At 33.6% G+C, this 27391-nt stretch overlaps 2 long non-coding RNA genes across 2 annotated transcripts; one reads left to right on the top strand and one right to left on the bottom strand.

The window, feature by feature from the left end:
- Positions 1-2225, bottom strand: LOC126664957 (uncharacterized). Its single transcript, XR_007637489.2, has 3 exons — positions 1599-2225; positions 1334-1473; positions 1-80 (listed from the first exon to the last, which is right to left on the bottom strand). It is a non-coding gene; the product is annotated as an uncharacterized LOC126664957 (long non-coding RNA).
- Positions 2226-5623: 3398 nt separating this feature from the next.
- Positions 5624-7024, top strand: LOC126665151 (uncharacterized). Its single transcript, XR_007637544.2, has 3 exons — positions 5624-5919; positions 6678-6830; positions 6936-7024. It is a non-coding gene; the product is annotated as an uncharacterized LOC126665151 (long non-coding RNA).
- Positions 7025-27391: the final 20367 nt, after the last annotated feature.

The raw sequence follows: 27391 nt of genomic DNA, 5'->3' as shown, positions 1-27391 counted from the left end.
GGGAGGAGAGTCTGCCACAACGGCCGTTGTTTTACAAATGTCCATGCAAAAGAGGCATAATATTCTGAAAATATTTGGTCCTGCCAAAAAAATAAAATGCAGATCTTAGACAACATAAAATATTTCATTTTCTCTTAATTTCTTACATCAAAAGGGAAATCCAAAATAACAAAATTACACTGATGTGAAAAGGCTATAGGATGTAGCTATGACGGTTGATTGAATATAATGCCTATGCAAAAAATAGAAGATTTAAAAACGGAAACTTCATAGAGAGTGGCAGTACTTTGTCTACTTATTCTTGTGTTAAAAGAAGAAATATCTAAATATGATTCACAAAAAAGTATAATCTACACAACACTAAAAAATAAATTAAAACGTAAATCTGCATCCAAAAAGAAGATCAATGCATAGATTCAAGAATGAACAATTGAAACTAACATAGAAAGTTAAAGAATTTAATAAAATCGAGAACAGTGGAAAAGATAGAATTGCCAAAAGATAACAATGGAAAAGGCATTTTAATCTTTGGTGGATTATATTTTCCGTTTTACTATACTTGTCTGTATTTCATTATCACACAATTAAAAAAATATAATTAATGTTATAATTATTATTTTTCTATTTTTTAATGTGTTTTTATTTAATATAGAAACTAATTCTCATTTTAGTTCCAAAAAAACTAAACTTAGACTATATTCTCTATGTAATGTCCTGAAGATAAAATTAAAGCACTAACGTAATAAGACAATAAATTGACTAGTAAAGCTGGTAGGAGAAGACTCCTTAAACATTACAGAAGACAAGGAAACCAATTCATCCGAGGCTTAATTAGTTGGGGACAGAATATAATATTGTGGCTATCTAATGGCTTAACTTTAAGACCAGAACAAGAAAGAAAAACATGAACAAATAAGCCATTTATCATTAAGGGAAAAAATCATTTTTCTTGATAAATGCACAGTTAAACAAAACTATGAAAGCAACATAAGCAACCGAAGCTACATTAAAATTTGGAGACCAGCACTGTCATTTATAATGAGATATCGGTAATTGCTCATCAGTAATGGCACGGTGAAGCCACAACAGATTTTCTCTGTTAAACCTCATTTTTCTCTGTTGGGCCTCATTTTTCTGATAAGAAATTGACACAACGAAGTTTAATTATTGGTCTATTTAATTTACAGTGGAAGAAATCCAACAAAGAATTTTTATGGACTAAAATCATCAAAACAGAGTACTTGAACACAACCTGATAACAGAAACATTTAAAATTGAAATCAAAGTAATGAATAAAAATTAATAATTTCAGAAAGAAGATGATCTTACTCACCGGTCGTTGAATGGAAGGTTAAGAGGAAACTCCGCAACCGCACCTCATCCTCGCATATAAGCTCTTCCTTCTCACTCACGCTGAAGCTCAAGTCACTGAGAAAGTCCGCTTCAAGGAGGAGGTCTCCGCCGCCGTTAAAGCTGGGACGAACCGGTTGAAGTTAGGGTGGAAATTGTGGAAACGGAACCACAAGTAATTGAAAAGGGACAAATAGGAACAGTTATCAAAATAATTAACTATTAACAAAGAAATTAAATGCACATACTTGTTGAAGAGCAGCAACAGCGATGGGTGGTGAGCAGCGGCAATGGGTAGTGAGCGGCAGTAACTGTTGATGAGGAGCGGTTACTATTTTTCAAACAATTTCAGAGAGCAGTTGCATATCCGTTTGAACCTTGCAATCAAAACCTATGTTTAGGGATCAGTTAACAATTATATTTTCTCTGCTTTTGTTGAGGATAATTCAGAGTTGTGGATACTCTAAACGCATGTTACGCATCTAATGAAAATTCCTTCTCCTCTTTATCCACTAAAACATGGCCGTCGCTTCTTCTCCCACGCTCAATTTCACACCGACGACTTCACCGCCGTTGATAATCAAACAACTAAACACATTCTTACAATTCAAGCCGCCACCGGTGACAACTATCGGCAAACCCACGACCGCAATTAATGCAAAATCGAGAAGAAGCGGACTTTTCATGATTCGAGCATTGGAGGAAAAGAGTAAAAAGAGCACGGAATCTGAGGTAGTTATTGAAACGGAATTGTTGGAGGATGAGTCGAGCAGCGAGTTAGGGCAGGAGATTAAGGAGGCGATGATGGAGAGGAAGGAAAAAGAGAAGGAAAAATTGTATTTGAGAGATTTTAGGTTTAACGATTTAGAAAAAATAAAATAAGAGGGAACAATTTTCAGTTTGCCGCTCATAAAAAATAAATTTTACTAATTTTTTTTAAAAATAACTTCTATAAAATAAATGTTACAAAAGATAATAGAATTGTTAGTATTAATAATAATTTTTAGCATTATTTGTAGAAATATCATATAAAGATAATTTTATCACTTTAAATAACATTTTTAAAAATTGTTATTAGAACAATGTCATTATAGGTCAATTTTTATTGTAGTGTAAGAAACCCTTAAAATAATAAGCTTAATCGCAAAATAAACCCAAACCTTTACGACTTGTTGTTATTATATCCAAACCTAACGATTATGCCCAAATCATACAGGTTTTGGTGTCAATGATGGTATACGAGTGATAGGAGTGGAATACAGTTTACTATTACAGTTTACTATTACAGTTTACTAACGGTTTATTATCAATATTATAAATACGTGCGAAATTTGCTTTTGTATTTACTACTAGTTTAGTAAAATAACAAGTTTGTTACTAGGCTATTATCGATTTACTTAAAAGAAGTAACTATTGGTTTATTTAAAATATATATTTACTGATAACAAGACAAATAGACCGGGAGTAAAAATCGTCCTACTCTCTTATTTATAGCATTTAGCACTTTTGGAAACTTCTGTCATCTTCAACTGCTCACGTTCCACAACTTCCCCCACTTTTCAGACTGCTCCTGAAGTGTCGCTTCGTGCGTGAGATGTGGCCAATTAATCTTTTGACAAAAATATCCTTGAGCTACTGGCCAATTAAACATAGTTTGACGGCCAATCTAATTATGGGCTTATTCTTTTGAGGATGAAAATAAAGATTATTTTTTAGCTTCTGACCAAACCTCTGACATCAGCTTCTGGCCAAACCTCTGAATTAATCTTCTAGTCAAACCTCTGGCCAAACCTCTGAATTAATCTTATGGTCAAACCTCTGGCCAAACCTTTGGAGTTAGCTTCTAGCCAAACCTCTGGAGTTAGCTTCTGAAACTATCTGTAATTAGCTTCTGGTCAAATCTCGAGAGTTAGCTTTTGGGCAAACCTCTGGAGTTAGCTTCTAGCCAAACCTTTGGAGTTAGCTTCTGGACAAACCTCTGGAGTTAGCTTCTGGACAAACCTCTGGAGTTAGCTTTTAAAATTGTTTGTAATTAGCTTCTGGCCAAAACTCTGGAGTTTGCTTCTGGCCAAACCTCTAGAGGCCAAACCTCTAGAGTTAGCTTCTGGCCCAACCTCTAGAGTTAACTTCTGGCCAAACCTCTAGAGTTAGCTTCTGAAACAAACCTCTGAGCTTAATCTTCTGGTTAAACCTCTGACCAAACCTCTGAAATTAATCTTCTAGCCAAACCTCTTAAATTAATCTTCTGGCCAAATCTTTGAAGATAACTTCTGGCCTTAATATTTTGGGCTTCTGGCCATTGTGGACTCTGAGAAGATTCTGGACTTTTAGGCCTCGGGCTATTTTTAATTTTGGTATAAACAGTTAGTAAACTGATAGTAAATTTTTTGTTAGTAAATCGTTAGTAAACCAATAGTAAACTTACCAAATTGACATCATAATTACTAATCAAAATTCAATACTAGAAAATTCCCATAATCATTCAAATGAAATATCATTATGATAATAAAAATTCATAATTATGTTTATTTTTTCGGTTATTTTCATCAAATTAGGAACAATCCACTTAAAATTTTGAATTGTGCTTTGAAACAAACCCAAAATAATAGAAACAAGACTTGAGCAGCAGTTTCCAAATCTTGAACAGGAAGCCGAAGAACAACAAACGGGACACCAAGGGGGACACGAACGGTGGCGCGGAGAGTGCACCAAAATGTTCACCGCGCTCAACACAACCATGATCCTGACGGATTGCCAACTGCGTCTTCCGTCAATAAAGTATAAAACATTTTATATTTTGATTAAGCATAACGACAAGTTACCATCACAATCGACTGTTGGTAATCCGTCGAGTTCGTAAAGTCCAATTTAATTTAACTAAACTGCTATGCTTAAAAAAATTAAATTCTTATACTGATCAGAATACTTAACTGCTTTTTCTCTATATATCCTTCTCCAATTTAAATTAGGATTATGTTTTACCTCTTTTTATTACTATTAATTAGAGCAATACATGTTTAGTTTTAGTTTATCTTAAATCCTGCTATTCTCCATCTCCAAATATTAATGTGAGAGCGATTGAAATAACGCGATCAACTCTTACTTTTAATTACACATTAATTATTTTAACCATAAATCACCTTAATATCAACCATTTATTAAATTTAGACTTTTTATTTTGCATTTTGATATGGGATACGAAGACTTTTTATTTTACATTTTGATTCTAACTATCTAAAAAAAGTGGTGAATTTTTTATTAAGTTGAAGAAAAGGCTATAAATTCGTAGAGTATTTCACATTTTATGCAATAATATATTTTGAAAAAATCTAAAATTGATTTGATTTGCCAAAATTCTGGAAAATCAAATTAGAAAAAGAGAAAAATAAAATTCAAATCGGAGGAAAATGAAATTAATATTAGCATTTTATACATGCGGAAAAACTGCTTTCTAACGATAAAATTTTAACGAGGGTGAATAACATTTCTAATTAAAGACTCGATTTGTATACTTTTTTATGAGAGTATATAATTTTCTTGATTAGAAATCTAAGGGAATCTCTACTTTCTAATAATTGTTAATATTGCCGTAACCATAAAGTAAAATTTTGAGCAAAACATTCCCACCATATATTTAAGGGTTTCCCGCTCTCTCTTTTCATTAGAGACCCACTTTCTTTTTAAGTCATATCTACTATTGTATTCTTATAAAACTCACTGCTCATGTCCACTTTCTTTTTAAGTCATATCTAATAAAAAAAACAAATTCTCTAATTTTATTCTTATGAAACTTGCTGCTATACAATTCTTATTTACTCTTCTCCTAATTAAATTCAGTTCATCACAATCATATTTTTTCAATTTTATTTTATATAATTTTCTTGCTTTTTTTTTGTTTAGCTATCTCCGAATTTCGTTTTGATTCAATTTAACGATTGAATCTGCTCTTCTCGACTCATTACAAACAATTCCTCTACTAACCTAACTCTAGAAGCCTGCAAAACAAACCCAAAATCAACAACCTTTCCTACAGATATCACAAAATTACCCAAATGGATAATCTTATAAAAGGCTGTGTTAATTTCACCGGGTGATGATCAATTGTGGTGGCGGAATTATTCAAGGTAAGAAGAGTATCTTCAGGTGTTAAACCAGCAAGAGTGATGAAATTCTTTGTTTTGGGTACATAAACAGGTTATTTATATATTCCAGGAGCTACACGGATTACTGTACGGCAAGTGGTGCTGAAATTTAGGTTGTTCCTTCCTTCTAAGTGTTCTATCCTAAAACAGTCTAATTAGAATTGTTTTCAATTTTAACTTTTCACCTTTTTCGTTTGTGTATGTATTATATAAAGGTTGTTCCTTCCCTCAGCAAGCTGCTTCTATTCCATTGAGCAAAGATATGCACCGATTGGCTTCACCATTCTTGGAGAATAGACTTGCTGAGGGAGCTGAAGTGGAAATGGAAGTAATTCCAATGAATGATAACAATCATGAGCTGTCAAACTCATTTAAGGTTGCGTCACCTTTGGTTGTGGATGAAACTCTGCTGGAGAAAGTACTAGGGGTAATAATTCTGCCTCAGTTTTTCTATTTTTCTACAGTATCCGCTATATATGGTTCTTTATTCGTCACGTGCACTGTCGAGATTTTTTTCTTTATATTTTATCTGCAAGATTCTTCTCTTTCAACAATTAACATTCATTAACATTTGGTTGGATTAAACTTGTCTTATAGCTATGCCATCGTGAATAAGTGCTTTGTGTTAATGCACTTGCTTGCAGAAACTGGTGGATGATTTTAATAGATGTTTAATTACACAGATGAAGTGAAAATTCTTGATCAAGATCTACTGTATTCTTTTACTTTTATTATCTGGTCAGTAGTTAAGAAGCGCAGGGGATTTTATCAATGTCTTAATAATCCTTATAATCTTTATTTTTCACTTTTTGGAATCTGGTTATTTTTGGAATACATCATTGCCAACTACTAAATGATCTGGAACTGTCCACTCTTTTTTCTAAATCTCAGAACTCCTTCCTTCACTCAGTATATTTTACAACTTTCATGTGTTCTTTCTTTTTAAGTAGAGTAAGCAGATTCATTAGCTAAATGCGCTTTTGGACCATAAATTTTTTTAATCATTTGAAGTTTTCTTACACTCTGCACATGACAGTAGATGCATAATATAGAACGACGTTTATCTTTCATGGAATTTGTTTATTTTTGCTTTAGTTGTAGGATTTTTTTGCGCACCCCAAAAATAGCGGTATAGAGTTCTTTTTTTTCTAAATTGTTTTATTCTATAATATTGGCGGCATGGAGATGGGCATATGTAGGCGGTTTTGGACCACGTAAAACTTTCCCTGAATCTGTTATCCTATGCTATGAGTCGGCCTAAGAAGTTAAGAACTCATAGTTGCAATATGGATTATATCTTCTGCTTCTGTCCTTGATGTGGTGAAGTTTGAAGTTCAGGTAATGCAATTTCTATAATGCATGATCAGTTTTGTTTTATTAGCTTTATGTGGATGATAATATCACAAAAACTTATATAAGCGTATTGATGCATGGTCTTGACAGCTTTACAGAACTCGGGAGGAGAAATACTTGCTCGATTTTCATGCGCTTTCAAGAATTGTTTAATGGCAGTAAATTTCATCTCATGAAGTCTCTACAATTCTATCCAACAATTTTGGGTACAATTTCTCTCCTTTCTTTCTATACAATTTTGTTAGTATAGGATTTTGATGGATATTTTTTTCTATCGCTTAATTACTTTCAATTGGATATTTTAATTGAAAATAGAATGTTGATGCTAAACTAATTAATTATTTTATCAATTTTGTTTGACAATGAGCAAAATCTCAAAACAAATTTTACTTTGGAGTTAAATTGCTAAGATGAGCTGCAAATTTCAAACCTTGTTTATATAATGGAATGGAATAGTAGAGACTTGAAGTTTAGGTGGGGCATCAGGGGTCATATAAGATGAGCTGCAATTTTAGGTGGGGCATCAGGGGTCATATAAGATACACACGTTGTTTACAAATAATGATGAAAATTGAATTTAGAAGTTTGTCTTTATGTATTTTAGTATGTAAATTCTAATAACTAATTGATATTGGGGCTATCAACTGATGTTGTTCTTTTGTGACTGCAGGTGTGCGTTACTTTTCAAAACTCATGTGCTCAATTACATTTTATATGTGCTAATTTGTTTTGTTGAAATTGAACCCCGATGTCTTAGTATGGATGAATTTAGTTAATTTTTTACCCTTTCACCCAATTTGCAGAGCTAATGTGCTACAATTATAATGAGATCTCCAGAGCCTTGAAGTCTACAATTAAAACTTATCCATTATAAATCAGATATCGTTAGCTATTTTAAACTTATCTCCAATTTCTTTCCCTGAACTACCTACGGTTCTGAAACAAGACTAACATTTGTTTAGGGTTACTGTTAAAAAGGTTGAAGACCCTCTCGAATGAGGTATTATTAGCCAGAAATTCTGTTTAAACTTGCATAGGTTATTAGACCTTAGAAATTTCATGCCATTTCAGTTATAAACATACTCGAGGTAAGGCTATATAATCGACGACTTTTAAACGTTACTCGAGTTTATACATCTTTTGCAATGTTAAAACTCGATGTCATGCTTAAGACTCGACGAGTTACATCCTTAACTCGACTTTTTTTTATCTCTGTCAAAGCACAAATTTGATGTAAGTCTTAATACTCGACGAAATGGAAGCATAACCTCGAGTTCTTGTTTTTACTGAGATACAAAACTCGAGAATAGGTGATAACTCGTCGAGTTTGAAGCCCGGCCTCAAGTTTTTACGAATTAGTTGAAAATTTAAATTATCAATTGAACAAATAAGCAATTTGAATGTGAAATTCAACCTACATTAATCAATTTAGTCTTTTTTCTTAAGTTAAAAAAATACCTGGACAAATAAGCATCAACAAACACAGAATCAATGAAAGTACGGCGGCGTGAGAAGTTTTTTTCCCTAATGAAGAGTGCTTTGATAAGATAAGAGATTAACCTAATTTGGATATTTGAATCTTAATTGTCACATACCTTTTTTATCAAAATAAAATATAATTTCATAACCCATTTAATCCTGTTATCATTCAATTTTTTTTCAATTGCATGGTGACAAAACATTTATTAATCACAATATCATTTAATTTAGCTTAATTGCTGAAAAATAAAATTATTCACAATATTTTTACATATTATGATAAAATTTATTTTATCATAATAACTGTATTTTTAATATACAGTGACAAAACAGTTTTTGTCAAAACCCATTGTCACAACAAACACAATTAATTGCTATAGTGACAAAAATATTTGACACAATATTTAATTATCACAACATTACATAATTTTAATTAATTGCTGCAAAATAAAATTCGTCACAAAAGTCTTTAAATATTATGCTAAAATTTATTTTATCATTATAACTGTATATATTTTCTATTTTACCATTTATTTTCTGCAATTAGTTTCTCTTTCTCTATTTTGTGTGTATTTTGTATTTCATAATGTTGATATATGGCCGACAAACGGTTCATTTACGGTTATTATAACTATAGTTTAAAATACAGGCACAAAACATTTGTTTTGGCAAAATACTTTGTCACAACAATATATTTACTTTTTTATATAGTGACAAATAAATATGACACAATAAACTATAAATATTTTGTGTTTATTTTGTGTTTTATAAGGTTAACATAAGGTTTACAAAAGGTTCACTTTAAGTTATTATAACTGTCTTTTTAAAATACCGGCACAAAATATTTGTTTTGACAAAATATTTTGTCACAAAAACAAATTTACTTTTTTTATTGACAAATAAATTTGACGCAATAAACAGTAGTGGAAATAGTGTTTTTCGAGTTATTATTTAACATATATATTTTCTGCAATTCCTTTTTCATTCTCTATTATTTTGTGTTTATTTTATTTTTTATTAGGTTGACATCCGGTTCATATACAGTTGTTATAACTGTAGTTTTAAAATACGGAAACAAAACATTAGTTTTGGCAAAATACTTTGTCACAAAAACATATTTACTTTTTTTTAGTGACGACAAAATTGGACACAATATTAATTTATTACAATATCATTTATTGGCAAAATACGTTGTCACAATAAACATAATTAATTTTTATAGTGACAAAATATATCTAATAGCTACAAAATAAAATTTGTCACCATCTTTTTAAATATTATGATAAAATTTATTTTGTCATAATAAAAATATTTTAAATTACGGCGACAAAACATGTTTTTGTCAAAATAGTTAGTCACAATAAACATAATTAATTTTTATAATGACAAAAATGGTTGACACAATATGTATTTGTCACAATATCATTTCATTAAACTTTCATTGTGACAAAATATTTTTTTTTGTCACAACTAACCTATTTATTATGACAAAATATAGTTTGTCACATATTTTTTTGTCACAACAAGCCAATTTTTTTGTAGTGTGTCCATAACTAAATTATCATGTTATTAATAATTGGATTTTATTATTGTTGATTCATATTAGGAGGATTATGTGTAACGCCGATTGATGCATCAATTTGTCATTCTTTGTAGTAATTGACTCGTATGTTCTTGGTTGGTTAATTTGAATCGGAATTGAGTTATCCAATTGTTAGTTCATGTGTGGTTTAGTTCTTTGTTACGTGTTGATTAATTGGTTAGTTAAGCGATGTTGAGTTCCTTGCTTTTCAAACTCGGGTTTTGGATTATTAATTGATTCTGAATTTTTAAACATTGGTTTACAACTTGGTTATGTTGGATCGATTTAGACCTGGGTCGCCCGACATGTGAGTTAAGCTTGGAAGTCTTGGTTGACTCGGCTAAGTACAATTTTTGCTTTTGAAATGTTTTACCAAATAGTTTGAAAAGGTTTCCGGATTATGTTTTCAAATGGTTGGTGTTTGTGTAATCAATCTGCTTTAGTTTGTGCTTTGGCTTTGTTGTGTTGTGCTAGTCCTATGTGGTGTTTAGTACTCTTTAGAGTTAGGGTTTGTTTTTAATTTATTATTTACACATTGTTAGACTTGTCGATTGTTCGTGCTCAGGAGACGAATCAAGATTAGTTGCTTGCCAGGTTATCACGTGGATTAGCAAGCAGTGAGTTTGTACTTACTATTTATCGCTTTATTAAGTAAACTGTTATTTTAATATCTATATATTGTATACGTACAATTGCGAACTGTTTTTCCATTATGGCTCTTAGTTGGAACATGCTACCTAATGGGCTTCATTAGGACTGCGTGCGCACCAGTATTGATCTAGATAAGGTACATGATATGTAGGGGTAACTCGGTGGTAGCCTAGCTCTTGGGACCCAGTAGAGTAACTCGGTGTAGCTCAGCTCTCGGGACTCTGGTTATGAATTAAGAGTGGTCGGTGGTAACTCGGTGTAGCTCAACTCTCGGGACCAGGCCTAATGGATTATGGTTATATTAGTATTGTGGATTAGGGTTCCAACTATTATACGTAATGTTCATATTAAATGTTTTAAAAAGGGTTTTAAAGGTTTTCCACTTGATAAATGTAAATAGTGGTATGAACTCATCTCAATATATCTGACCCCGTTGTTTTCGCAAATTTTCCAGGGTTATGATATGAGCAAGTCAGCTGCTCTCCGATTCTTTATTTCCTCGGAGGTTTTAGTATATTTAATAAGGTTATTAAACTGATTTTATTCTTAGACCGTAGTAGTAAATAGAAGTCTTATGTCGAATACTTGTTATAAATTTATTCAATGAATTATTGCTATTTTGGCATTCTTTTATTAACTTGGGTTAATATATACTTTTGCCATATGTAAGACTCAGAGTTGGCCGAGCACTTTATTATAAATGTTGTATATTATGAACTGCTAGAACTAGGCTGAAGTCTCGGTTGCCCCCGAGCATTGGTTTTCTTGCAGACTTATATATTTGTTGGTTATCCGCAAGGCTAGCTACGGGTTTTGGTACAACCATACCCATACCCTAGCGCCGGTCGCGATTCATGAAAATGGGTCGTGACAAACTTGGTATCAGAGCTTTGGTTTCAAACCAAGGCCTTATGCATGTTATGTTTTTATTCGTTTGGCATGATAAGTTGACGTCGTGTCTTAGGAACTACTGCGGAATTAGGATTCGTGTCTTGTCTTTTAAACATCATCTTTTGTTTTCAAACTTTCAGCCTACATCCTATAGGTGATATGTGTCAGTCATTATTTAGTTTTGATGCTATGATTGATAATTGTTTTCACTTGGATGTTACTTGCTGTGTTTTATCATGTTGAGGTTATTTCACTTGGGTGATCATAATCGCTTTCGATTTCTTGGGAAATCTTATGATGGCAAATTTTTCTGAAACTCATACTTGTGTATGATGTTGTTTGATAAACTTTGGCGTTTATGCCTAATAAGATTTTGAGTATATGGTATGGTTACGGCTATTTTACATGATGCGTTGAATTGCTTTTGCCTTATTAATAAAGTACATCTTGACTTTGGCCTCGATTGTTGATTTTAAATGCGATCGTATGTTGGGCGTTAGCCTTGTTTTTCTATTAAAGAGATTTTAGGTTAAACTTTAAAACGTATTTTGGTGGTCATACATTGTTTGGCCAAATGTTGTTTTAAAGATTTTTATTGAGAATATTGTTTTATCTGATTTATGTTTCGACAAAGAATCATAAGAGAAATTTGACTTTTAATTTTTTAAAGGTTTCATTTTGGTTAAGTGGCCAGTAAAAAAGAAATTTCTTGTGTTTTCAAATATAGTGTTTGGTTTAGTGTTAACAGACGATGATTTCAAAAAGATGTTTTTTTTGTTTGAGATGAATCATTGATTTAAGAATTTAACGTTGAAGTTAGTTGACCATGTTGTAGTATGTCAACATTTTGATTTTTGGGATTTACGGAATGGTTGTTTGAGATTAAAGATTTCTCACTTGAGTTTTAAAATTATTGTTCAGCGGTTGGGTTAAGTTGAGCTCAAAATTTGAAAGGGTGGAAATTTGATTAAAATATTTTTCCGAATTTACAAATATTTTGAATACGTTTTATAAACGGTTTATTTTGATTTCGGCTTGGGTCACCCAAATTTAGGAGTTAAGCTTGGTAGTTGTAATGGCTCAGCTAACTCGATGATTTTATGATTTGAGATATTTGGGTATCCGTTTTAAAGCAATTGATTAATAAGAAGAGACTTTTACAAAAAGTGATTTTGTTTTAACCGTGGGACTCAACAAAATTTGGAAGTTTTCGTATTTGACTTTTAGATTTCAAAATGAATTTTAAAGCGCATTCTTAAAAGACGACATAGTTATAACATAATTTTGGTGCGAAAATTCAAGCTGGTTGTAGCATGTCCTGATTTTGTCTCAAAGTATATTTGGATTAATTTTGTTCAATGGCATGCTTACGTGGTTTATGGGTTGTAAAAATCGTAATATTTTCGGTTTTGATTTGCGTTGTATAATTCGCTTACTTGTTGGACTAAGTTAATTGTTTTGTTTCTTCTCCTCGTGTGAAGTAGCACGTGAGATATGGTAAATACCTGATGTTTTGTTTGATTGAGAGTCGAACTTTTGTTCAGACCCTTTATTGATATAGTTTCAACTGGAGATAAGCTGGGTTTGCTGTATTGTTGTTATGGATCGAAATCTTTGGGTTTCGATATCGAGAAAAACGAGGTAAGTATTCCCTTGGAATGGTTGATGGTTTCTGATTATCCTGGAAAGGATATTGGAAATTCTGACCCGAGAAGGTAGATCAGTGTATTAATACACTGGTGGCTACATCAATTAATGATGCAATGCGGGAGCTGGCGGTAAGTTTCGTAGGAGCGTATTTAAGTGTTATTTCTTTGGGAATAAGCTCATTCTGGATTGAGTTTAGTCTGATACCTTATATGGTAGAGTTGTAATGAAGTAATTAAGATGAGTTGTTGTATAGCATCGAATATTGGTAGGTTGCAAGTACGGAGTTTGAGGAATATTTTGAGGTTATCAAGTGCACATCTCACAGAGTGTAACGTCTAGCAAATATTTATTGAGAATTTGGTTTCAAAGGTCGGTTGTTGAAATTTTTGAAATATTTTTAAAACGTAATTGTGCCCAGACATATCATGAACATGCATTTTGAATGTCACGAATAGGATTGCATTGAGCATTGAGTATGTTCACTATGTGAAAAATAAATCAATAATTGATACATGCATAATAGTACATGCATCACGTGCATAGAAATAATTAGGGTTGGATGCAACTCTTTGGGGACGAGAGATGTCATCACCCTAGCGCACAATTATGTAAAATGGATTTTTTATCGATAAAGTGTTTTGAGAAAAGTGTTTAGAAATGAGCTTGCGAATCATAGTGTGACAAACTTATTTATAAGTTATCGGATTTCAAATGATTTTGAAACTGTTACTGAAAGGTAGCTAGACAAATACTCTGTGATGAGGGTTGTAAATTTTAGACGATTATGTTGTAGTGCACCAGTCCGTATTGTCAGAATCGTGTGTTTCATAGAAAATGAAATTAAATTTGAGGTTGCACTCGCGATATAGTTGTGCCAAGTGCGTTGTATGGTTAGATTCAGATTGAGGAGTGCTTGTGATAATTTCCAAATTATGATTTAAGGATTTGTGAATTAAGGGTGTTGGTTGTGCTCAGGTTTGTATACCCTATATTTTTGTTTTAACGAAACTTTATCTTTTCAGAATTAAATTAAAAATTATTGTTTTCCCGTAAATAATCTTTTAATTGTTATTCTCGAGATTTAATTGGCTAATTTACATTTTGGTCCTTGAACTTTTCAAAAGTTGCAATTTAAACCAAAAACGCATCCGCGTCCAAATTTTAAAAGGTCTTTGATTGACTCGAAACTTTAACCACTATTACTATATAGTATTTCGCGGATCTTGGCGAAATAATTTCCATTACGGGATTTATTTTTTATTTTATATTAATTTTCTAACCTTTTTTCTCAAATCCGGCTAATATGCTTAATGAAAATTAGTTTAAATTTCCAGTACTATTAAATTAAACCCATATTAGTTTAATTTATCGGAATTTACTACACGTGGCACAATTTAAATATTTGGGACATTACATTCTTCCCCTCTTATAAAAATTCGTCCTCGAATTTTCATATACTTTTCTTATATACTGTATTCTATCGATATCCTTACCAATTTCCATAATAGTATATGGAATTGATATTCCAATTCCTGTTCTACTTAAACCACAACTTCAGTTGTCGTTGACAGCTTTCATGTCATTATCTTCTCCTATCGTGGCGTCAGTTGTATTCTTATGCCTCATGATTCCTTACCTTTAATTTCTTTTCCTTGATCTTATATACATGATCTTTTCACCTGTTCCTTGTCTGGCCTTCAATATTATACACTCTTGTCCCTGTAATTGAACTTTTAGTTCCTTACTGATGTCCAATGGTAGTTCGTCCTAATGATGTCTTATTACTAAAGATGATAATCTTTGTCATTCGATATCTTCCTTTTATGACGACACTAGTCGTATTCATATGTACTTACGATTTACCGTTCTTGATTATTTACTTTTGTTCAATACGTCTAATCCTATGATCACTTCTTATTGAGTGATATGGACACTCAATTAATACGTATTTTACTACTTACGTTTTCCTTTTCGTATTACTATTGTCGTTACCCAATTGTTATTCGTCGTAGTGCTAGGAACTTATTCCATTATTTGCTATCCTCTTTTGTCTCGTTACTTCTCTTCTCGTATGAAGATCATTTTGTTATTGTTGCTTATCATGGTTATCCATGAGGTGAATCTTTATGATGTATCTTTATAAGGTCTTTGTTTACTTTCCTTGTAAGGCTTACTTGCCTTTCTTCTTACGTGAATGTATCTCGTATAGTGTTGACCTACTTCCTTTTTCTTTAGCGTGACGCGCTATTCTTGAAAATCTTTGTCATCTCTTACTTTTCATCAATTTATTTATCTTTCATTCTTTATAACCTTGGATAACTGTCTTTGTTATCCCGTTCTTTACTTCCTTTTACGATCATTGCTATCATCTTCTAAAGATTGTTAGTCTTACTACGTTTCTTTACATCACCGTTGCCCGTACCTTCATGCTTGATGTCCTATAAGAAAGAGATGTTTAATCTCTTTGTGAACCTTCTTGGTTCGCGCACAGCTGTTACATATACGATCTTCGTACTAGTAGAACAACGATTGTTACCACATTGGAGTTTTACTCTCGATTTATTCGATGTACTTCATTTACTCATTTTCGTTGAGGATCCTCGATTCTTTTAACTTTTATCGTCGTCTTTTTCTTTTGGCAGTGTCGTCACTGTCACCATCATCGCGTATAGTGTATACTCTTATTGATCTTCAAATTCGCTAATCCATTATCTTATCTTACCAAACTTGTCTCCGCATCCTTGCGAAGTCCTTTGTTTATCCTTATCAAGAACGTAGACTTTCCTTACGTTATACTAATCTTTGTACGCACTATTATATCAAGTCCTCGTTGGCATACTTGGCAAAATTTGTACTCTATTTACCTTAATCTTCTTTCGATGTTCCTTTCTCTTTCTAGTGAATATCTCACTATATACTTCGTCGTGATTTATCTTTTGAAACTTAAATGTTAACCTTAGTATTAAACTTTAGGTTATATTCATCTTTAACTTCTTTTCCACACTACTATCTTATCTTACCTAGGCTCTTCTTTCCTTTGTCGTCTCCTCGACATTGATCGTCATTTGATCTTCAACGATGCTTTTAGCATTCACTGTTAAAATCTAATTATTCCTTATCTTCCCTTTCTTATACTCAATCTTAGTTTGACTCTTAGTTTCCAAATTATCTCCTTTTGCAATCATGTAGCTTTAGGTTTACCTTTTCTCACTATCCATAATTTTATTAATTCCATTCGCAACTTCTTCCTTTAATCTATATCGTAGATATATTTCTTTATGTTTCTTCTTTGGCTTCCTATTCCTAATCAACCATTAGGATTAATAGCTTCAATGTTAAAATCCTATAATACTTTTCTTATATTCCATATTCATGCTCTTATCGTGCTTCTCGATCATCTTCTATTGCAGTTTTTTGCATTTCCCCCTTCATCGCATCTTGTACATCGTATACCTCTTCTTTTTGCATCCACAACATCGACCATGAGTGATAGTCTTAGCATATTTCTTCTAAATTTCTCGACGTGGTGCTTTCTTGATTGTTTACATATTGTCTCTGTCCTCGTTATCCTTCTTTGTTTCTATGTGTCCGCGACTACATAGAATTCCATTTCTCTAATCTCCTTGTCAACTCTCCACGTGACTTTACTCTTTTTCTTTTCCCGGTCTCTTTAATCGAGTTTCGTGCGATATACGTAGGTAACCTATACTTTCTTGATACTTATATTTTAACTGATCTCTTGCTATCCTTAATCCATTTTTGAATCCTTATACCTTATCAAATATGCCTTATACCTTGGTATATCTTACTTTCATCTTTCATCTTCTATCTCCATTTATCTGATATCACTTTCTTTCACTTATCTTGATGTACGAAGTTTCATCCATATGTCCGATGAATTCGATTCTACATAATGCATCTAACCTTTCAAAGGTCATCATCAATCTCGTATATTGACCGCATTATGCACTTTACTCCTTATCATTCCAGCGGAAAGCTTGAGACTCGACACACCACATACGTTCGTTACATTTATACCGTTCGTGGTATACTAATTTACTTTATAATTACAATTGGTGTTGAAGAATCAGACTCCTAATTCACCGATCGCGACACTTATCGGATATCTCATAATCTCCCTTCTAATGCTCTTCAAACCATTTAATTCGTTACATGCTTGATGTTAGTTATTCTTAATTGATCCAATTCCCTTCTCCACACTTTATATTCTTACCACACGTCTACTTAGCTCGTCACTTTTATCAGTATACATCCATCATTGATACTCTTATGAAAACTACTTCAAGTTCTTGGTTTGACAATCCTATCGGTTAATACGCAGGTAATCATCTTATGAATATCGTATCCCTATATCAATTTGATCCAACGGCTTAGTAGGGGGCTGTCACAGTTTTACTAAACCTTCACGACTTATGGATCATATCTATAGCTTATCACATCGATGCATAGTAGACTATGCATGTTCCTTGCACTATGGTATACACCTGTCGATCCTTTGATTATATTTTTATATATACTTCTCCTCTTTTATAACGTAGTTTAATATCTTTAACGTCCCGTCAAGAGATACTTATTTTATAACTTACCACTAATCGGGGTGCGCATCACTTTCCGATACATCTGTGATTTTAGCTATATTCTAGCTCGTTAATTCAAGACTAAGTTCATATCCTAGAAGCATAACTTCTATGTTCTCGCAATTATATGTATTTGATCTTCTCGTGGCCTTGATCGTAGCTTGCTCGCGAGCACTTCACTTCCGTCGCAGAGTTTTGGTCTAGGTATACTTACATAAAAACAAAACTTCTTGAAAACTCTTCCAAATAAAATGTCTCGTTTCGAAATTTAAATCAAAATTCATTGAAATCTTAGCAAAATTGTGCACTAGGGTGATGATGTCTCTCATCCCCAAAGAGTTGCCACAGCTCACCTTTTCGTATGAGCATAATGCATATGATGCATGTACTATTAATGCATGTCTTCATTTATTATTCTCTTTATTAATTATGTATGTAGTGATGCATTCCTATCAATGTCGTGTCTAGCATACATTTCTATATCGGGTCTAGGCACAATTATGCTTGCAAAATCATTTAGATAAACAACTTTAACAAGTTATAAACATTGAGTTTTGTAAGTTCTCTAGACCTTTAAACTCTGTATTCGGCAAGTTCTATCACCTCTGTAGCTTTATTCTTCTTTGCTATCCGCCTCCTGGCGTTTCAATCGATCATTTTGATAGTATCTAGCCTAGACGTGCCAAAACATGAACTGCCTCATAGTAGAATTTCATCTCCTCGAGGTTCCATCTGGGTATGCATATCACATATGCATATCTTATCGAAAACGAAATACGCGCGTGTATCTCATATGCGTATGTCGCAACAAACAAACAAGCACTTCACAAATCAATCAATCATACTTATCGCAAAACAACAATGCAAACTACTTGGATCAGACAGAACTCAACTCTATAGCTGCAGTAGTTCATAGGTAACTTAATTGACAAAACACATATTAGTAGAGGTAACTGGACCACCTGCTCTGATACCACAATTGTCACGACCAAAAATATTGAGCCGAGACCGGCGCTAGGGAACGGGAGTGGTAGCTCCAAAATCCGTAGCAAGCCTAAATCACTATAAACTTTTCGCTATTGTTATATATAATGCGTTATCAGAAATCTTCTTTAAGTAATATAATTCAAATATCAAAATAACGTATTCCTTTTCTGAAAACATTCTCGAAACATTTCTTAGAAACCAGGGTCTTACTGAGCGCCATCTCATATCCAGCACCGCCCTGTTTCTAGTCACAATCATAACCAATTCCACTCATGGTAATTGGTACCAAATTCGAACAGAGAAAACGTCATTTTTATAAACAACTTATTTATAAAATTATATCAGAGTTTACATTTCAAATACCGTTTGAAATCAAATCATAAACCTTATACTGACACCTACTGACTACTGCAGCTCTATGAAAACTCGTACTTTGTGTAAGCCAAAAGGGTGCCGACATAAAGGAGATTGTCTGTCTAATCCTACTCCGATCACCTGAAAGAGAACACTGTGAGGGGGTCAGTATTTTGGGAAATACTGAGTGAGTTTGCATATTTCTATCGGTATTGAAAAAACGTAACATCGCATTGCACATAAACTTTAGTATAAAAATACATATATCAAGCATTTGATCCGTTAGAAACTAATATCCTAAAATGTGAGACAACTTCACGAATATTCAAATCATACTGATCCAAATGGTCCGATCCGGGAGTGTTCACACTCTACCACGTCGATCGTGACCAATCGCTTAATCCCAAAGTGTGAGTCCAACTCACTAGATACGGGGACTCCAGGTTACACCGTAACCGAGTGCTCACTCGTATCGAATTCATTGTCCAAATTCGAAATTCATACTCATATTCATATTCATATTTATATTATGCATGTATATCAAATCATTTATCATATGCAAACACACTAGACTGACTAGATACTGGTAATCACACAGCCTATTGACACTCAATAGGTAGCTAGTTTCTTCGGATCTCATACTAGAGTTTCAGCTCAAAACAATCATTCAAGTAATCAAATCATATAAATGTGATATATATATAATCATAATATATGAAAATAGCTTTAATAAACAATACGCGAAAGTAAAATGCAACTCACAGAACTCGCTATCCTAAAACTGCATTATCGCCATCTAATCATGTAGGTTCCATGCATCGTTCGATCATTTAGCTACTCCAGCTCGTCGGCTCGTTAGCTTGTAGGTACGTCGGTTACTTATCCAAATTATTTGTACGTTTAATTCATAAACGTAAACTTAATACTAAAATCCTAAGTGATAAAACTTAGGTTAGCATGATCGTATCCCAAATACGACTCTTAACTTTGATAATCTCTCAATCACATTTCATTATTAAACGTCCTAGTTTATGTTTTGAAATTCAATCGAATTATGATTGATTACGCGACTTGAAATTGTCCGAAATCAAGTTTCTGCGTCGCGTCAGGGCCCAGAAAAGCCCATTTTGAAAATCCCCATTGGCGAAGGACTGCACGTTCGAAACCCTAAACCAGAACGTCAAGCTTACCTTGATTTGATGCTCGAAATAGACAGAGAATTTAATTTTGAACAAATCGATATAAAGAACTCGCGATTTGGAAGAGATATGGCGAAACGGCGGCGGATGGACGATGATCGTCGTTTTTCTTTCTCTGCCCTAATCACTTTCTTTCTTTCCTTCTTCATAAGGAAACACATACACACACACATATATATATATAAATATATATATATATATATATATATATATATATATATATATATATATATATATATATATATATATCTTGGCTAATTAGCCACTTTAGTCCTTCATTTCTTTAACATAAACCAATTCTCTTTTAAACCTTCTAATTTAACCAAATGGTTAAATTATCCTTTTAACTCTATTACATACGTATTATTTATATACATATAAATAATACTTATTCAAAATTATTTTTTTCCCATCAATAATATCTTATTTGGTATTCTCGAGATTTAATTGGCTAATTTATATTTTGGTCCTTGAACTTTTCAAAAGTTGCAATTTAGCCCAAAAACGCATCCACGTCCAAATTTTAAAAGGTCTCTGATTGACTCGAAACTTTAACCACTATTACTATATAATATTTCGCGGACCTTGGCGAAATAATTTCCATTACGGGATTTATATTTTATTTTATATTAATTTTCTAACCTTTTCCTCAAATCCGGCTAATATGCTTAATGAAAATTAGTGTAATTTTCCAGTACTATTAAATTAAACCCATATTAGTTTAATTTATCGGAATTTACTACACGTGGCACAATTTAAATATTTGGGGCATTACATTTTTCCCCCCTTATAAAAATTCGTCCTCGAATTTTCATATACTTTTCTTATATATTGTATTCTATCGATATCCTTACCAATTTCCATAATAGTATATGGAATTGATATTCATATTCCTGTTCTACTTAAACCACAACTTCAGTTGTCGTTGACAGCTTTCATGTCATTATCTTCTCCTATCGTGGCGTCAGTTGTATTCTTATGCCTCATGATTCCTTACCTTTAATTTCTTTTCCTTGATCTTATATACATGATCTTTTCACCTGTTCCTTGTCTGGCCTTCAATATTATACACTCTTGTCCCTGTAATTGAACTTTTAGTTCCTTACTGATGTCCAATGGTAGTTCGTCCTAATGATGTCTTATTACTAAAGATGATAATCTTTGTCATTCGATATCTTCCTTTTATGACGACACTAGTCGTATTCATATGTACTTACGATTTCCCGTTCTTGATTCTTTACTTTTGTTCAATACGTCTAATCCTATGATCACTCCTTATTGAGTGATATGGACACTCAATTAATACGTGTTTTACTACTTACGTTGTCCTTTTCGTATTAATGTTGTCGTTATCCAATTGTTATTCATCGTAGTGCTAGGAACTTATTCCATTATTTGCTATCCTCTTTTGTCTCGTTACTTCTCTTCTCGTATGAAGATCATTTTGTTATTGTTGCTTATCATGGTTATCCATGAGGTGAATCTTTATGATGTATCTTTATAAGGTCTTTGTTTACTTTCCTTGTAAGGCTTACTTGCCTTTCTTCTTGCGTCAATGTATCTCGTATATTATTGACCTACTTCCTTTTTCTTTAGCGTGACGCGCTATTCTTGAAAATCTTTGTCTTCTCTTACTTTTCATCAATTTATTTATCTTTCATTCTTTATAACCTTGGATAACTGTCTTTGTTATCCCGTTCTTTACTTCCTATTACGATCATTGCTATCATCTTCTAAAGATTGTTAGTCTTGCATTACGTTTCTTTACATCGCCGTTGCCCGTACCTTAATTCTTGATGTCCTATAAGAAAGAGATGTTTAATCTCTTTGCGAACCTTCTTGGTTCGGGCGCAGTTGTTACATATACGATCTTCGTACTAGTGGAACAACGATTGTTACCACATTGGAGTTTTACTCCCGATAAATTCAATGTACTTCATTTACTCATTTTCGATGAGGATCTTCGATTCTTTTAACTTTAATCGTCGTATGTTGCTTTTGGCAGTGTCGTCACTGTCACAACCATCGCGTATAGTGTATACTCTTATTGATCTTCAAATTCGTTAATCCATTATCTTATCTTACCGAACTTGTCTCCGCATCCATGCGAAGTCCTTTGTTTACAAACGTTACGAAACAAAATCAAACGTTCACCTTAGTAGCAATTTAAGCCAAACGTTTACAAACGTTATGAAACAAATCCAAACGTTTAAAACGTTACGAACCAAACGTTACGAAGCAAATCCAAATGTTTACAAACATTACGAAACAAAACCAAACTTTCACCTTTTTAGCGATTTAAGCCAAACGTTACAAACGTTACGAAACAAAACCAAATGTTTCACCATTGGCGATTTAAGCCATATGTTTACAAACATTACGAAACAAATCGAAACGTTTCACTTTTTTTAGCGATTTAAGCCAAATGTTTACAAACGCTATGAAACAAATCCAAACATTTCACCTTTTTAGCGATTTAAGCCAAACGTTTAAAATGTTACGAAACAAAACCAAACGTTTCCCCTTTTTAGCTATTTAAGCCTAACGTTTACAAACGTTACGAAACAAAACAAAATGTTAAAAACGTTACGAAACAAATCCAAACGTTTCACATTTTTAGCGATTTAAGCCAAACCTTTACAAATGATACGAAACAAAACCAAGCGTTTTACCTTCTTAGCAATTTAAGTCAAACGTTTACAAACGTTACGAAACAAATCCATGCGTTTCACATTTTTAGTAATTTAAGCGAAACGTTTACAAACGTTCCGAAACAAATCCAAACGTTTCACCTTTTTAGTAATTTAAACCAATCGTTTACAAACTTTACGAAACAAATCCAAGCATTTCACCTTATTTGCAATTTAAGCCAAACATATAGAAACCTTACGAAACAAATCCAAACGTTTCACCTTTTTGGCAATATAAGCTGAATGTTTATAAACATTACGAAACAAAACAAAACATTTCACCTTTTTAGCAATTTATGCCAAAGGTTTACAAATGTTACGAAACAAATCCAAATGTTTTCCCATTTTAGCGATTTAAGCTAAACGTTTTAAACGTTATAAAAAAATCGAAACATTTAACCTTTACCGATTTATGCTAAACGTTTACAAACATTACGAAACAAATTCAAACGTTTCACCTATTTAGCAATTGAAGCCAAACGTTTACAAACTTACGAAACAAATCCATTCGTTTTGTAATTCCCCGTAAAATTAAAGGATTAAATTATTCCACGTAAGGAATAATTTATAGGACCGGGAGAACGTAAATTAAATTTAAGGATAAATTTAATTTATAGTATCTCCGGAAATATAAAATAGTTATAGAAGTTAAAATATAAAAAAATTGGATATTTATATTTTAACTAACGGGTATTAAGAAATGCTTATAAATTAAAATAGGATAATTTATAAGTCCCGTGTGAATATTTTTGGAGTCAATATTCACGAAATATTTTTAGAAAGTTACCCCTAAAATTTAATAGAATTTGGAGATAGAAATTTTATTAAGTGGGTCTAATTTAGCCCTAATAAATCTTTAATGAATTATTAAAGATAAAATATAAGTCCCGTGAGAATAAAAATTACGTTTTTATTCTAATTACGAATTATGGAATTCGTGGTTAAAATTTCATAAAATTTGGAGTTCGTTGTCCGTTTTAGTTACGGACGAGTATTTAAGAATTTGGGTTAAAGTAACGCGTGAATACCTAAGGGCTAGTTTGGAATTTAACCAAACTATATATTATAACAATTCAAATGAATTGTTCATATGCAGCAGAAATAGAAAACTTAGGTTTTCATTACAGAGAGAACGGCGACGACGCACGCGACGGTAGGTTCGACGATTTCGATCCGATTTCTCGTTTCTAACTCAAATTTCTTCGGTAATCCATTAATAATCGAAGTTATAACCGTTATTTTGAATTTGGATATATAGAAAATGGATTATATTCGAATATATAACGGTTACCGTATCGAATCGAATGTATACGTAATGATTTTACGTTCCGATAGTGAAAATGGATAGATTGGCATTTGTATATGCGTTTAGGATCGGAAAAATGGGTTTACCTCGACGGAAATCAGCCTGGGAACGGAGTTCCCGTGGCTGTGTGGCACAGCCACTGTGCGTCGCACAGTGACTGTGCGCACGCACAGCCCGACTGTGCGAGCGCACAGTCTCTTTAAGACTGTGCGACCGCACAGTCACCTGTGCAGACGCACAGGGACACTGTGCGGGCGCACAGGGCCTCGCGCCAACGCGTGTTTCCGACGTGCTTTCGCACGTCGGGTTCCGAACCAACGAGTTTTGAACAATTTTGAACGGTACGTTCAATAAGGACTAAAAAGAACTTGGACGTTTATGGAAGTTCGATTAATTAAAACTTAGAAATGTTTTAATTAGGTCCTCAATTAATCAAAATGATTAATAGCTAGAGGACTATGAGTTGAGATTAAAAATGAGTATAGACTAGATATGCTATATGTTTAGTAATGTCAATAGAGAGTCTACTCTTTAGAGTTAGAATTCTTGTTTCAATTGTGTTTAATAATTGTTTTCTAACTAGATCCGACGAGCAAGCAAGCTACCAGACCAGGAGAGTAGAGGGTGAACGAGAACTGTTTTGTGGATAACGGTTTTGTGAGTTCGCATATTTACTTTTGAATATTAATGCCAAAACATTTATAACTAAAAATGTGTTTGAAATTGCATTGCATAGAGTCGATTTGAAACCAATATATAGATCCACTGGAACGTGCTATCTATTGGGCAACAATAGAACTGTGTGATCACCGGTATTAATAAATCATTGCATTGCATACTAGTTGGGTTCTTTGGCCAGATGCTTGCAAAGCGGCCAAGACCTAACAGGTTATCCTGGGGAGCCAGTAATTTAATTTACGGCCCAGCAAACCTTACACAGAGATAAGATGATTATGATAACGTGAGTTCACATTTCATCCTGTGTTAAACAAGAGAGCATGAACTGTGACATTAATCACAGTTAACCAAATGGGGTTTCTCTTAGGGTTTCATTTGGATCGGTTATTTGGCTGCACAAAGTGCGTTTACATGCGATTTCTGCTTTTATTAATATGCTTGAGTAATTATGTGAATTCACTCATATTTGACCCCCGTTGATTTCCCTTTTCACAGGTAAATGATATTTTGACGTGACCAGACTTCCAATTCTTTCTCTGGAAGTTGTAACTAAATAAAGGTCACTCTAGAGCTGCAGAGTAGTTCTAGCTCCGAACAGTAGTTCAATTGTAAATGCTTAAACTCTGATATGAAACTACTGTCAGTATCATTTTGGGACAAAAGCATGTTTTTATAAAAAGGGCTTTTGCCAGTTGTTTATAAGAAACCTGGTTTTGATAAAAGCTTTGTGATTAATTAAGTGGCATGCTTAAACCAGTTACTTGACGTGATAACTGGTTTGCACCGCTGGCATTGTTTTTGGACAGGGTTGTGTCAAGGTGTGTGCAGTATACATGTATTACCCTGAGTCCAGAAATGTGATTGCATGGTTTTGATTACACATTTATTTGAAGGTTTTCAAATACTTGCGAAAAGAAATTCAAACCTCTTATGTTTTCAAAACGCGAAAAGTTTTTACTGTTTTTCTTAGGCTTGCTACGGGTTTCGGAACAACCATTCCCATTCCCTAGCGCCGGTCTCGACACGAGTTTCTAAACGGAAATCGGGTCGTGACAAAGTTGGTATCAGAGCAATGTTGTAGAACTGGAGTGTCTACAGTAACATTGCCGATACTCGAGTAATAGGGTTTAAGGAACTACTGCAGCAATAGGATTTGAGTCATGTCCTTGATATGTCATCATTTAATTGTGAAATATTCAGTTTTTCCTTAGGTTGTGAATTTAGAATGTGTCTGATATGAGTTATATATTGTGATACGCATGAGCACGTGGAGTGTGACCATGGAGATGGTTATATGCGTTCATGTTGGATTTGTATTTGTTGTTCTTCATTTGATTGCAGTGTGGTTTGAATTGGTTAGGATGGCTGACCAAAGGCAAACTCGTGGTCGAGCTGCGATGATACGAGATGCACCTGAAGAGGCTCATGATGAGTCGTATGTGCATATAGGGCAACATGAACCGGCCAACGTAGCAGGTAGAGGCCGTGGGCGTGGTAGACCTAGAGGTAGAGCTAGAGGTCAAGCTGTGGAGGAACAAGAACCGGTTCAGGCTCCTGGGATACCACAACAACCTAACGCGCCAGGCTTTGACTTTAATCAGTTCTTAGCTGGAGTTGCAGCTATGCAAGCTAACCAAGTGGAGAATCAGGCTATGCATAGGGAGCAATTATTGAACCAACAACAGCGTGTTGGTGCAAATGTCGATAGAGACAGTGTTTTGGCTTATATGCGGCTCAAACCAGCAGAATTTGATGGTTTAGGAGATGCATTAGATTTTCTTGAGGAAGTTGAGCGTAATGCTAGACGTTTGCAGGCTGACGAGAGACATTCAATCTTGTTAGTTGAAATGTCAATGAAAGGACCAGCAAAAGATTGATTTCGACGTATAATTCAACCTACGATGAATCAAATGACCTGGGCAGAGTTTGTTAATCGGTACAGAGAATTTTATCTGCCATTTTCTGTGACCGAGAGTTATCGAGATCAATTGCTGAATTTGAGAAGAGGAAATAGGTCAGTGCAAGAATATGTGACGGAGTTCACTAGGTTGGGAAGATTTGCACCTGATTTGATGGCTGATCCAGCAAGGGCGAATGCGAGTTTTATCAAGGGTTTAGGACCCGAGTTTATTAGCCTTGTTTCTGATGTGAACCGAGATTTGATCAAGCTGATAGACAGTGCACGTCAGATGGAGACTTCGTTGGTACAGTTTGGCAGAATTGTAAATTCTACTACACCAGTGTCGACAAGGAGTGATCAAGTTGGTGCGACAGCCAATACACAAATGTGGTTTTACTGGACCGCGACGTAAAAATTTTAAAGGGAAGAGTAATAAGCGTTTCAATACCCCTGGAGCTAGTTCAAGTGGACATAGCTCAGGAAGTTCTGGAGTTTTAACTCCATATTGCCAGAATTGTCGGAGGAAACACTATGGAGTGTGTCATCTTGCTCCAGGAGCGTGCTTTGTTTATGGCCAACCA

Source organism: Mercurialis annua, linkage group LG1-X, assembly GCF_937616625.2.
Source record: "Mercurialis annua linkage group LG1-X, ddMerAnnu1.2, whole genome shotgun sequence".
Taxonomy (NCBI): Eukaryota; Viridiplantae; Streptophyta; class Magnoliopsida; order Malpighiales; family Euphorbiaceae; genus Mercurialis; species Mercurialis annua.
This window is presented reverse-complemented; position numbering and strand designations above follow the sequence as displayed.